Source organism: Agelaius phoeniceus, chromosome 1, assembly GCF_051311805.1.
Source record: "Agelaius phoeniceus isolate bAgePho1 chromosome 1, bAgePho1.hap1, whole genome shotgun sequence".
Classification (NCBI taxonomy): Eukaryota; Metazoa; Chordata; class Aves; order Passeriformes; family Icteridae; genus Agelaius; species Agelaius phoeniceus.
Window position 1 is genome coordinate 110,992,552 of NC_135265.1, and position 11,889 is coordinate 111,004,440.

Genomic DNA, 11,889 nt, shown 5'->3' on the forward strand with positions numbered 1-11,889 from the left:
GATTGCAGAGGTCACTAATGAGAGGTGTCAGGAACCAGAACAAGATACTGAAACCTAGCACTAGAGCTATTAAAAAATCTAAGAAGCTGTCCTACAAACATGAAACATTAACCTAATTAAGTTCAGAGGGATGCAATGCTTCCATGTGCCTTGGAGATGGACCAAAAATAACAACAGTAATAGAGATTAAACTGTCAAAGAGAACCAGACAGCCTTCATAACAGTCTGTAGACTTTTTTTGTTAGGGTTTTTTTCAAAGAATAATCTCAGTATTTTAATTAATTAAAGTGCCAGCCTAAAACATTAACAGCCTGTATGTTACATAAGGCTCTTTTACCATAACTTCATCATAAACCAATGTACTGGAATGGAATAAAGGGTTTGCACTATTTTCTTTAAAAAGGCAGCCCTCAAAAATGGATAACAAAACCCATTTTCTAGACTCTTGCTCTGCCTGTTTTTCGATCCAGGAACCTTCACAGGATGCCCCCCCAGCACAATCCTAACAAAGCCTGTATAGACTTTGCCCAGCACAGAAGTTCAGATTTTAAGACCAGCATTAATTTCATTTAGTTGCTTCTACTGTTATGTAATTATGTTGATTCTGTTTGCATCACTAGAGCAACTAACAATATACCCACTTAAAAAAGCCCTAGATTTTTAAAAAGCTTTAATTAAAAAACCTTGTTCTTCTACTGCTTTGGTCTTCCTCGGTAAGCGTAAGCAATTTTACATGCAAGTCTTCTAATCCCTTTATAAAAGCAAGCTGGAAATATAAAGTGGAATTCATCAGTGATAAGTATCAGGTATATTCTTAGAGGTTAGAAAATCCAGTTTCACTTTTCTACTAAGGGAAATGCAGCAACTAAACAGCTGATGTCATTACAAATTACAGACTGGACCCCATTTAAGTAAGGAAATTACAGCTAAAAAGCAAATAAGAATGAAAACAACCCAATTTCAAACTATGGGACCTGGCTTTTTAAACTATACGTGTTTTTTGGGATCCTATTATAACAGTGGTAACAGATACTAACTGTAAAAATGTGAAAACAAAATGGATAAACTATGAGATGAATTTTAACTATGAAACTATTAGTGGAAGGGAGGTTCATAAGCTTATAGATTGAAACACTGTCATTTCAGTGCACAGAAGACATGTAAGAGAGAAAAAAAATCAACTTATTTGCATGTAAATGTGTAACTCAAATTTACTACAATAAAAAACCCACATTATTTATTTATAATTTACGTAATTCAGAAAATAATACTGGCTGAAAACTTAGGTAGTTAAATCTCAGGACTACAAATTGAAGTAATTTACCAAAATACTTCATCACCTTTCCAGGCAGGCACCTTCTGGACGGTAGAATTAGCATATTAGAAGTTCCTAGTAAATTGTAGTTTCCAGCTGAATTATCAACCTCCAAAAAATGACTAGTAAAAAAGAAAAAAAAACCCACATCTATATTGCAGTCTTCATCAACACAAAATATTGGGGGGAAAAAATCAGCTAGATTATAGATTTTAGCAATTTGTATGCTTTTAAGTAATACTACAAAAAAATAGAGATATGTTTACTCTAAGCTGTTTGAAATAGAAAATAGTTGCCTATGAGATGGTCAGAGCAAGCTCAAAAAGAAGCACTTCACATTCTTCACACCTCAGTTTATTGATCCACCAAACTCAAACTCAAGCCTGTTCCAAAGAAATGCTAGAGGAATGTAAGTGTGCCAAGCTTGCCAGAAGAAATGCTGAGTCCATGTCTGACCTTTGGCTCTCACTCCCACACACTGCAATGCAGACAGCATTATTGTTCTGTTGCCATAACAAGCTAACTGACTGGGAGGCTCTGGGCAATACCAAGAAATTTAAATACCTTTCAAACTAAAGCTATGGAAAAGGTATTTTTGAAAGAAATTTATACAACAAAGCTTCAAGTCACCATATTTTCAACTATGCAACTCTCCCCAGGAATTATGGAAAATGAATTATATGAGTCACTCTCACATGTCATTTGCACATTAATAACTTTGTTTCAAGTTTGGCGGCTTTTTAAATTTTGTGAATCAATTATTTTCAATGGCAGTTTTCAGTGCTTTTCAAAGAAACGCACTGATTTGTTAAGCAGGAATTTTTAACTGTATTTGTGACAGGATGTCAGCTTCTTGGACTCAGCAAAGTGAAATTGGAATCTCCTAAAGGCTCATCCTGACAGTCAGACCAGATGGACTATACTAGCTTCAACAAAGAGTACAAAAGAATCTGAAATCCTTAGTAAATAAAAGAAAAAAAAAAGAGTATTGACAGACAGAATTGCTCTAGAGAAAAGAGGAAAAATGAGAAATATACTACATATGAAAGGATGAAATCCAGAAGAAAAGTTTAAGATAATAGTTTCCATTTATTGCTCATAATAGAGCCAGTAATACATCCAGGACAAGGTATGAACAGATATTTCCTGATATGTGAGCATGTGTTAAGAAAAAAGTGAGAAAATCTCTTTCCTGATGAGCAATCAGTTGCACAACACAATGACGGATTCCACTGTGCAAAATAATACACTGAGAAAAAAAGATATTGGACAAATCCACCATTGATGACAAAAACATAATTTCCATGAGGAATGAAAAAAAAAAAAATTAGTCAACACACAGCTCCCTTCATATCTGCTGACAATCTTAGCCTCAATATATACAAATATTACACTATTTCGATTCACAGCTATAGCTATCAAAATGCAAACAAAAAAAACCCCTACATTGTCCTACACATAAAAAATAAGACAAATCCAGTGAATTAACACGCATAATTTTGTAGCATATAGCTCTGACCTTAGGGAATTTTTATTCTGCACAGAATTCAAACATTTTCACTCCAATGAATATAACCAGTACTTTGATCATTTTACTACAGTATAACTTTTAAGTTATTCCATGCAACTCTGCAAAGAAGAAAAAAAGGAGTTGTGAATCTTTCATCAGATACAGACATTTATATATTTTTCAGAATCTTTTTACCTCATCTGTATTATTAAATATAAATACAACTAGAGGAAACACATACAACATTTTAATTACTTTCTTGGTACTTTAATGTAACAGAAATAGTAATTCAGCTGCTAAAATAAATTACAATATCAGCATCTCAAACAGAAGGATGAGAAACTAAAATTGTTTGTTAAAAGCAAAATCTGTGATAAAAATTTTTCCAATGAAAGAGAACATCATCCAGATTTTACTATTTCTATTCACCTAACAAGGCTAGTACTACTATTCTTCAACCATAAATGCCATTCCTGAAGCAGAGACTTAGGATATTCATAAATATGCTTCATAAAAAGCTTATTCTATAAGAACCTTTTCCCCATCAATTCCCATACTTACCCCTTCACCAAAAGTCTAGTTCACCATGAAATAAACTAAGTGAAAATTGAGATAGTCTGCTTCATAAGAACAATTAGTATGCCTTAATATTTGTTGAAAATGTTCTCATTGATTCCTCCTTCACTGTGACTATGCCATTTGTGTTCAAATTTTTTGTCCTTCCACAAAATTCAGTTAGCCTAAATAGGAGTGCTAAACTAATCACAGTTAAAAGGATCTAAAATTCCATGAACAATCTCCACCTGCAGACAATGACATAGGATGAAAATCAAGAACACAGGAAACTCGTAATATATAGGGGTACTAAATCCATGTATTTTGTGCCAGAGTCATGAATGTCCCACTCTTCTTTATATATTCTTGAGTTCCACTAATCTGTCTGGAAAAGAGGAATTATACTTCTACCAAGTTGTAGTGAGAAATAAATACCTTAAGACTGAGAGCACATTCTGGGACTTGGGTTCACATAAAACAAAATTATCTCTGACTAAAGATGGTGCCTAATCTTCTGTTTCAGTGTCCCTCCTCATACATTTCAAGACCAGAAACCAAACAGGAGAATTTCTGTCCTCTTCCTCATTCTTGTGAAGTCAAAGAGACCTGACAGTAGCAGGAGAAAACTCCATGCTCAAGCAAAAAAATATGATGCAATTGTTAGAAATGAGCATCCAAGATGCCACTACCACAAGAATCACCCAAATATGTTTTAAATATAGTTAGTACCAATGTTCATACTACTATGTATGTTAGTTATTTGATCTATGCCCTTACACATAAATAAAATATCATGTAGTGTCACACAATATTTTTGAAAATATTATTAAATCTTAAATCTGCCTTCTTCTATTCTATTGTATATGTCTAAATGAAATACAGTGAATTTTCGTTACCATAGTAACCACAGAACTGAAGAAATTTAGTTTTGGCATAATTGCTGCATATGTTCATACAAATCACATCTCTTATTCTGAGCATTAGAAATGAAGACACTTCTTAACTCCATTTTTTAAAAATAGAGTAATGAAGAAACAAAAAATGAGATCAAGTATTTATAGACATAACACAACATATTCTTGTTTAATTCACTCATTTGCTTTTCTTTTATAATTAGAGTATATTTTCTTGCATTCTATTAAACCATTAGCTAAGTACTGTTTAAGTTATGTCTTTATGTTGATAATTAAGCCAGTTCTGTTGTAGTCATTAAATTCAAATTATTATTATAGAATAATAAATATGTTATTAGTCAAACATCCAGGAAGAGCTATAGAAACTTTATAAAAAATAAACACACCCAACAGTCTGGGATACAGTTATTTTGTTTTTATCATTTGCAATGATGTTCACATTGAATAAGGATAAATTTATGTGTGTCTTTAGTTTCAAGAAATAGTAGAAAAGGAAAGAGCACTCTAGGCATGCTGACACTAAGTCTTACAATAGCATAATTTTCTCAGCAGCATTAAAAAACATGCATTCAGCAGGAACAAATTAAGTCAATTCAGCCAGCCTATGAGTTATCTACAAATTCCTTTCCACTTCCTTATCAGCTCCCAGAATGAATCTTAAATGTCTCATAAAATCCCCACCCCTAAACAATCCCATAACTCCATGGGACAAATAAACAGTAGGACAGGGGAATTTCCATGTTTTCGCTTCAGAACTAGAATTCTCTCATCCTTTCCCTTGTCTAGCTTTGTTTTCTCAATAATTCAGTACTGATTGTGCTGTTCCAGAGCTACTTTATGCTTATCAAGTTTATTATCATCAGTACTTTTCATTTTAATTTTCAGAAATATAACCAAACCGAAATTCAGAAAGAGTTCGGTAATACAGAACAGAGACAAATAAATCATAGTTAACATCAGCACAGATCATCTCTGTTTGAAAACTTTAATTCTTGGAAACTCAGAAGTGTTTTATTATGCCATCTCATACACTGAATTAAATCCTACAATCATACAATGCATTGCCACAAAGAAATGTAAAGTAGAAGTCCAAGAATTTGTTTAGCACACAGTGTAATGCTTCTAATTTGAAGTACCAGCAATATAATTTTCAGTTTACCTTATCTCCTCAGACTCTTCCTGGCATGATTGGGCCAAGGTTTTCATGAAATTGTGGAATTGATCTTCAAAAATTTTGAAGGATACAATGGGTTCTCAAAAAAAAAAAAAAAGAATTAAAAAAGGAAAAAAGAAAAAAGATCAATCAAGAATAATGGACAAATGAATGAAAATTCATATTATTCGAAATAATCGCTGTTTTTAATGAGATATCTCACAGGTGTTGCAAGTTACAGAGAAACAACGCTAAAAAGATTTTATAACATCCCCTGACCATTAGAATCAGTGCAGCCTGGTTTTCCAGAGATGCGTGTGCAATATTTCCTCACAGAAGCCCAGTGTCACTGAGTCTGACCAACCTAGCCTCCCCTGGTATTCCCTTCTGGGCATGTGCATGGGACTGTTTTGGCTGGCTGCTCACGACGTGTCAATCAGTCAGCTGACTGCACCCTACAGAATATGTACGGGGCTAATTTAGAACTTCTTCTTTTCAGATAAGGAAATAATTTGGGCCTGCCAATTTTCATGCAGCTTGGAAGAATTTGACATCTTGGAGACTCCTAGCCATCTGTCAAATCTGGGTGGAAGAGACAAAAGCTACCAAAGTACAGGCACTGGCAGACCATATACAGCGACAGCATATACTTTGTTTTCTTAGATATCCTAAAACCCCACCAACTCTTTACTTAGAGGGTGCCTACAGTAAAGGGACCAGTAGGGACTCTTTACTGCTGCCATTTGTCACATTATCTTTCCATCAAACTATATTTAGTCGGGATCTTAAACTTTACGGTTTCATCAGTAAAACAGATACAGGTAAAATAGAAAAGGATCAGATCTCGTGCATACTAAAAACAAAAGAAAAATATAAAAAAAAAAAAGCCAAAAAATTGAGAGAACAAAGCAAAGGGTGCTGGCAATAGTAAAGAAAAGCAGGTGGGATAGTGCATTCAAGGAATGAAAGGTGCTTGCAAGCAAAGCTAGACAACATTACACAGAGTAAATACAAAGATGACAAAGTAAATGAGATATAAAGGGAAAATAAAGAAGAGACTGACAAAGCCTGTGTGCCAAAACTGAAATGGGACAATACAAATAGAAGTGTCAGAGCATCTGTCAGAATAAAAAAGAAATTGATTACTTAATTAAGCATTTACAGAATTCCATGACAGAGCAGAAGGGGTCGAACTAGGTTGAAAAATTATTTTCTCTTTAGTGATAACGGAAGTGTAGAAGAATGTTAAAACAGACCGCAAGATAATACCTCAATGGATTGAAAGATCAGAGGTAATTTCAACTAAATCCTAACCACTTCTGACAGATGCATGTCAAATCTGTTTTAACATCTTTTACTGACAGTTTCTACCAGATGTCCAGGCAAACTTAAACCAAGGTTTTTAACCACCTTTGTCACTAGTTAGCCACCGATCTAGTATAACATGCTCTCCTTGTCACATCTGTATGGACACAGAAAATAAGAGTTTGCATTCATCATGTAAGCAACTTCCTAAGGATTTGAGAACTGCTATCGCTTTCCTTCTCTACACTAAACAGACCAAATTCTTCTAAGTTTCTGCACACATACTCTCCTACCCCAGAGATTATGCTTTCCAACTTTTTTCCTGGTCTCTTTTTCCAAGTTCTCCCCAGCTGGCCCAGGTCCAGACATACACCCTAAGGAGGCCACAGCCTTCCAGCTGATGCCTAACCCAAGGAGAGTGGGTAATGCTTTTGGTTTCATATCCTGATAAAGCTCTTGTTTCTACCCCAACAGCATGACATGGTTAGCTTGTCAACTTACAGACATTTTCATACTTTATCTATTATTTTCTTGTCCTCTGTACCCATTATTACTGCTTATCGATAATACTAGGTGCTTTTTCTTCCTGATTTACACCCTATTCTCTGACTTCTCAAGATCATTTCACATTCAAAATGATCCTGTCCTTCAGACTGCTTGCAGCTCCCCTCCACCAAGACTTTGTGTCCAAATTGGGAAAGAATCATGCAGTCAGGGCTTGCAGTCAGCATTATTTCATTGTTCTTCATGCATAAGATATGGCTTTGCTGGTTCTCTGTTCTTTCAAAGAAAAAAAGGAAAAAAAGGAGAAAGGAACATTTTAAAATGCTGATCCATCCCTGTTTGATTTCTCATTTTAAGCTGTATGTATTTTATTACTTTATGTTTCAGAGGGGCTTGAAGTTCAATCGTAATTTTAGCCATTATGCATATTATATAAATAGTTCACTTGCAAAAATTAGAGAAACAAAATGAGTTGAAAATTTGGCAGGATCATGCAATCTATTTAAAATAAGAAAAGGGAACACAACACACCACCAAATAACATGAAATTGCATCTGTGTGTTCTCTAGCTTAGGGAGAAAATCTTGCCAAATTCCGTATCGAGTGCTGAGTAACTATAAACATATTCTTATTCAGTTGGAGTAAGATGTATTTTGTGGCACTGTTCACATCTTAGCAGCAAGTTAAGTCTTGATGTTATATGGAAGACTTGTTTAAAAAGAAACTTAATGGAAAAGTATTTTTAAATTATATAGTCTCAGACTCCATTTTTATAAGGATTCAACATTAAAGGAATGATTAATTTACACAATTGGATATCACTACATTGAGAGTACCTTCTTGTACCTGCCATGTTCATGACCATAAAAAATTACTGCTCTATGACAAAGCTGTGTATGACAGGAAAATTAAGAAAGAAAAAAAAGACAGAAAAAGAAGACTAGAGAAGAAATGATAGATAAAAAAACAGTAATATCCCAAGATAACTGGAGCTGCTGCTCACTCCAGCAAATTCTTTCTCACCATTGTCCAAAGTGACACATCCTAAACCATAAAAAATTTTCTATAGGAAATGTGATCATTACCTTTACAGGGTGTTTTTGCCCCACAATTTAGCAATTTGAAGTTTAATTTTCAAACAAAGCTAAAAAAAAATCCCCAGTAAAATTAACCCAGAAATAAATTTTTGACATGTTATCTGAAATTTTGCTACATATTTGAGCAAAAAGAATATATGAGAGACTTTTTTGCTAGATTCACTCTCTATACAAATTTCTTTTTTATCACAGATTTTTTCTCTAATATATAATAGTTCACTATGTACACAATTAAAAGTTCATATAAATATCCATTTTTTGTTAGAGAAAGTTTTGATTTCTCATCCATAGGAACAGACTGGCATAATCCTTAGTGTCTTTGCTTTTCTTGATGGGAGTGAAGCCAGTGCAAAGCCCTTTTAGATGCGTACAGATAACCTAAAATTTAACATCACCCTTCACAAGGGGATGCCTTCCATCATTCTGTCTTCACACCAACAGTTTCAGACCTACCTGTCCTATTATGCAAAATATCAAACCTGAAACAGGTACCTAGAATGCACTTACTGCTACCATGTCCTCATTTCATTTAGCTCCATCTAAAAGTTCTTTAAAATAAGGCATATATATGATGCTGACTATCATATCTACATCTTAATACCACACCTTAGAGTCAGGCAAACTCAAACCACACAAAGGCTATATAATCTGAAAAGATGAGGGCATGTACAAAATTTGAGAGCCCCTCAGTAGGGAAGCAAGCTTAGGAGACCCAGGTATCAATTTTGTACATGATAGTGGTGCAGAGTCACTAGAGGCAGTCAGGCTGCAAGTCCAGGAACAATAATCTTAGAGGACTACAAATCAAACACCTTCAAAACCTTAGTCAATCTCTCGATTGCCAAAAGCATGCTAAAATTAAAGGCTCTCATTCAGCAAAAAAGAGTTTTCCAATCAGTTTGAAAGAAATATGACCAAATCCCACAATGATCACATTTCATTTGGGATCAAAACCAACCCCTCAACTTTCAAGGTACATCTCAATGTGATCAATACAGAAACACAAGAAGGAATTTCTGCTCAGGCTATGTCCTGATGGAACACTCAGTCAAGCACAGCACCCATGAGCCCATCCCTGGCAGTGTTCAAGTCCAGGTTGTTTGGGGCTCTGAGAAACCTGGTCTTATGGAAGGTGTCCCTGGCCATGGCAGGGGGACTGGAACTGGGTGATTTTTAAGGTCCCTTCCAACCCAAACCATCCTCAGATCTGAGGAAACTTGCAACCTGCTCCATGTCCCTCTTCTGCCTGATCAATGCTTTCCAACTTCCAATGCTTGCATGGCTAATGCCCTGAAATCACCTTGATTTTTAATGTTTCCAGATAGAACTTTGCTACTGGCATTGATTTTGCAATGAAAGTTTATAATGGTAAACAGTACTCCATCATCCAAAATTTGGGAACTAATATTTTTGAGAATAAAGCCAATCTTTGCCTCTTTAATTCTTCCATATATACATTATTTTTTACTAATAAACGTGCTCCAGAGCAGTTCCCATGGTTTCTACCAGTCCTGATTATTAAAAAAAACGTCCTGGAAATTATTGCATGATGTAAAAAGCCTTTTCACACAAATTTATGAAGAGACTAAGACTCACGGAGGGCTCTTAATTAAATCTGGTTCCCTCATGAGAAGTATATGCTCAGCTTTCCATAGTTCTCCTTTGCTTTAATGATAGATTAAAATTAAGTTAAAGAAATAGGCAGAAGGTGCCTCATTTGTATTGACTCCTAGATTGCCCTTTGCTTCCACTTTCAACACCTCATACTTTACCAGAAAACAAGACATTTAGGGCACAGCCCAAAAATCCAAAAATCACTTTCTCATGTATTCTGTGTCCTTATCACTTTGTGAAGACTTTATGTGAATTCTAGTATATTTGACTTTATCCTGTATGTACTGAATGAGAAAAAAGAAAGAGGGGTGATGAAGTCTTTAACTTCACTTTACTTCCTCAGTATAATCTTGGTGAAGACAAGATGTGGTACCTCTAAAGTAATCACATAAAAGCAGTGAGTTTTAAAGTCTCCAGTTTATTAAATCTCTCTCTCTCTACAGATATATATATATATATATATATATATATAATATGAAGACTAACTATATCTGCATTCTGTTGTCCTGGCAACATCTGAGTGACTGCTGAAATACCAGACACGAATGGTCCACAAACATCAAGGAATATTGTCCAGTTTCTGTGTACTACTACTATCATGCCCATTTACATATCAAAAGGATTAAAAAACATTATAGATGTGTTATCACAACTAAAATTATTTTTAGTAAACATATACATCATGCTACAAAGCAAATCTAAGTGCTATTGTGGCAGCTGTTACAACATCATCTGGAAAGAATGAAAGAAAGAATCAGCTGCCTTCATCCTTCTGACAGGCTCCATCAGGGGCATGGGCCAGTGCTGCCACTAATCCCTTGTACTGTGCTGTAGGTTCAACATTTGCAGCAAGTATCACTGAACAAAGGAGCCTGTAAAACAGACACCAACTTCAAAGCCAGTTCTAACAATGGTGCTTCCAATGCCAGCTCCTCCTGGTAGATAGAGAGGCAACTTGAAAAGCAGTTAAAACCACACTTACTTCTCCAAGAATGTTGCATTGTGGTAAATATCTCAAAATAAATAGCCTTTTATAGAGAACAACAAAAAAATCTTTGGTACCAAATAAAACTGTGGGACAGCAGTTACCAGGAGAATGAATACCATGTTCTGATATTTTATAGGCTTTGAAATCACAATTTTTACCTTTGCCAAGACTGAAGAAAGGAGATAAGTAAAGGTGATAGTTACTTCATTTTTACTTTTCCAGGCTAAATTCAGGACTTCAGATCCCCAAGCTGTTGTACCTATTTCTCATATTTTGATTAATCACTTCTTATTTTGCAGTACAGTTTTTGCTTTCTTCTGTGCTTTTCCAAGGAAAAAAGAAACTACTCTTGAAGCAATAAAAAGTCACTCTTTTGAGTCACAAATATATGACTAGTTACATCATTACTGTGCTTGATCTAGTGGAGGAGTTATTGATCTTGGGAGCCATTGTGAAACAAAGAACATGTTGTCTAATCCTCTGATCGCTATCATAATAGTCCTGTGGCCATCCTTAGTTTTAGATTTCTCAAACAATTTCAGAAAAAAAATCACTTAGATAGCTGCCAGCTAACTGATACTTTTGAAATTTTAGGTGGTGTTAGTAAAAACTAGATTAATCCAGAATTTGAGTGTATTTGTAGTTAGCTGCATAATTTATTAATAAATGGGAATACAGCTTCAAGAGTGTATTAATATATTCATTAATCTCATAAAAATCATTATCTGGTGCTTTTTTTTTTTTTTGGAATAGCATTAAGATTATTCTTGCAGTTAAACACTACAAAAACACTACAAGTTATGTTTTAAAAGTTACTGAAAAGAAGCAGAACTGAAGACATACTATTTTATTAACATATGAACACATAATGTTTTATTCACATACAGGTATATTAAGGAGCTTTTTAAAATTTTGCAATTGTGGATTTATAAGC

The 11,889-nt window shown here is 34.6% G+C and overlaps 1 long non-coding RNA gene across 1 annotated transcript in view; it reads right to left on the reverse strand.

Annotated features, from left to right (window-relative positions):
* The window catches only part of LOC143695136 (uncharacterized), a 144,377-nt gene extending 138,551 nt beyond the window's left edge, over window positions 1-5,826 (reverse strand). The window contains exon 1 of the long non-coding RNA XR_013184077.1: window positions 5,454-5,826. This is a non-coding gene — a long non-coding RNA (uncharacterized LOC143695136). The remainder of the gene's footprint in view (window positions 1-5,453) is intronic.
* Between the last annotated feature and the right edge of the window lie 6,063 nt (window positions 5,827-11,889).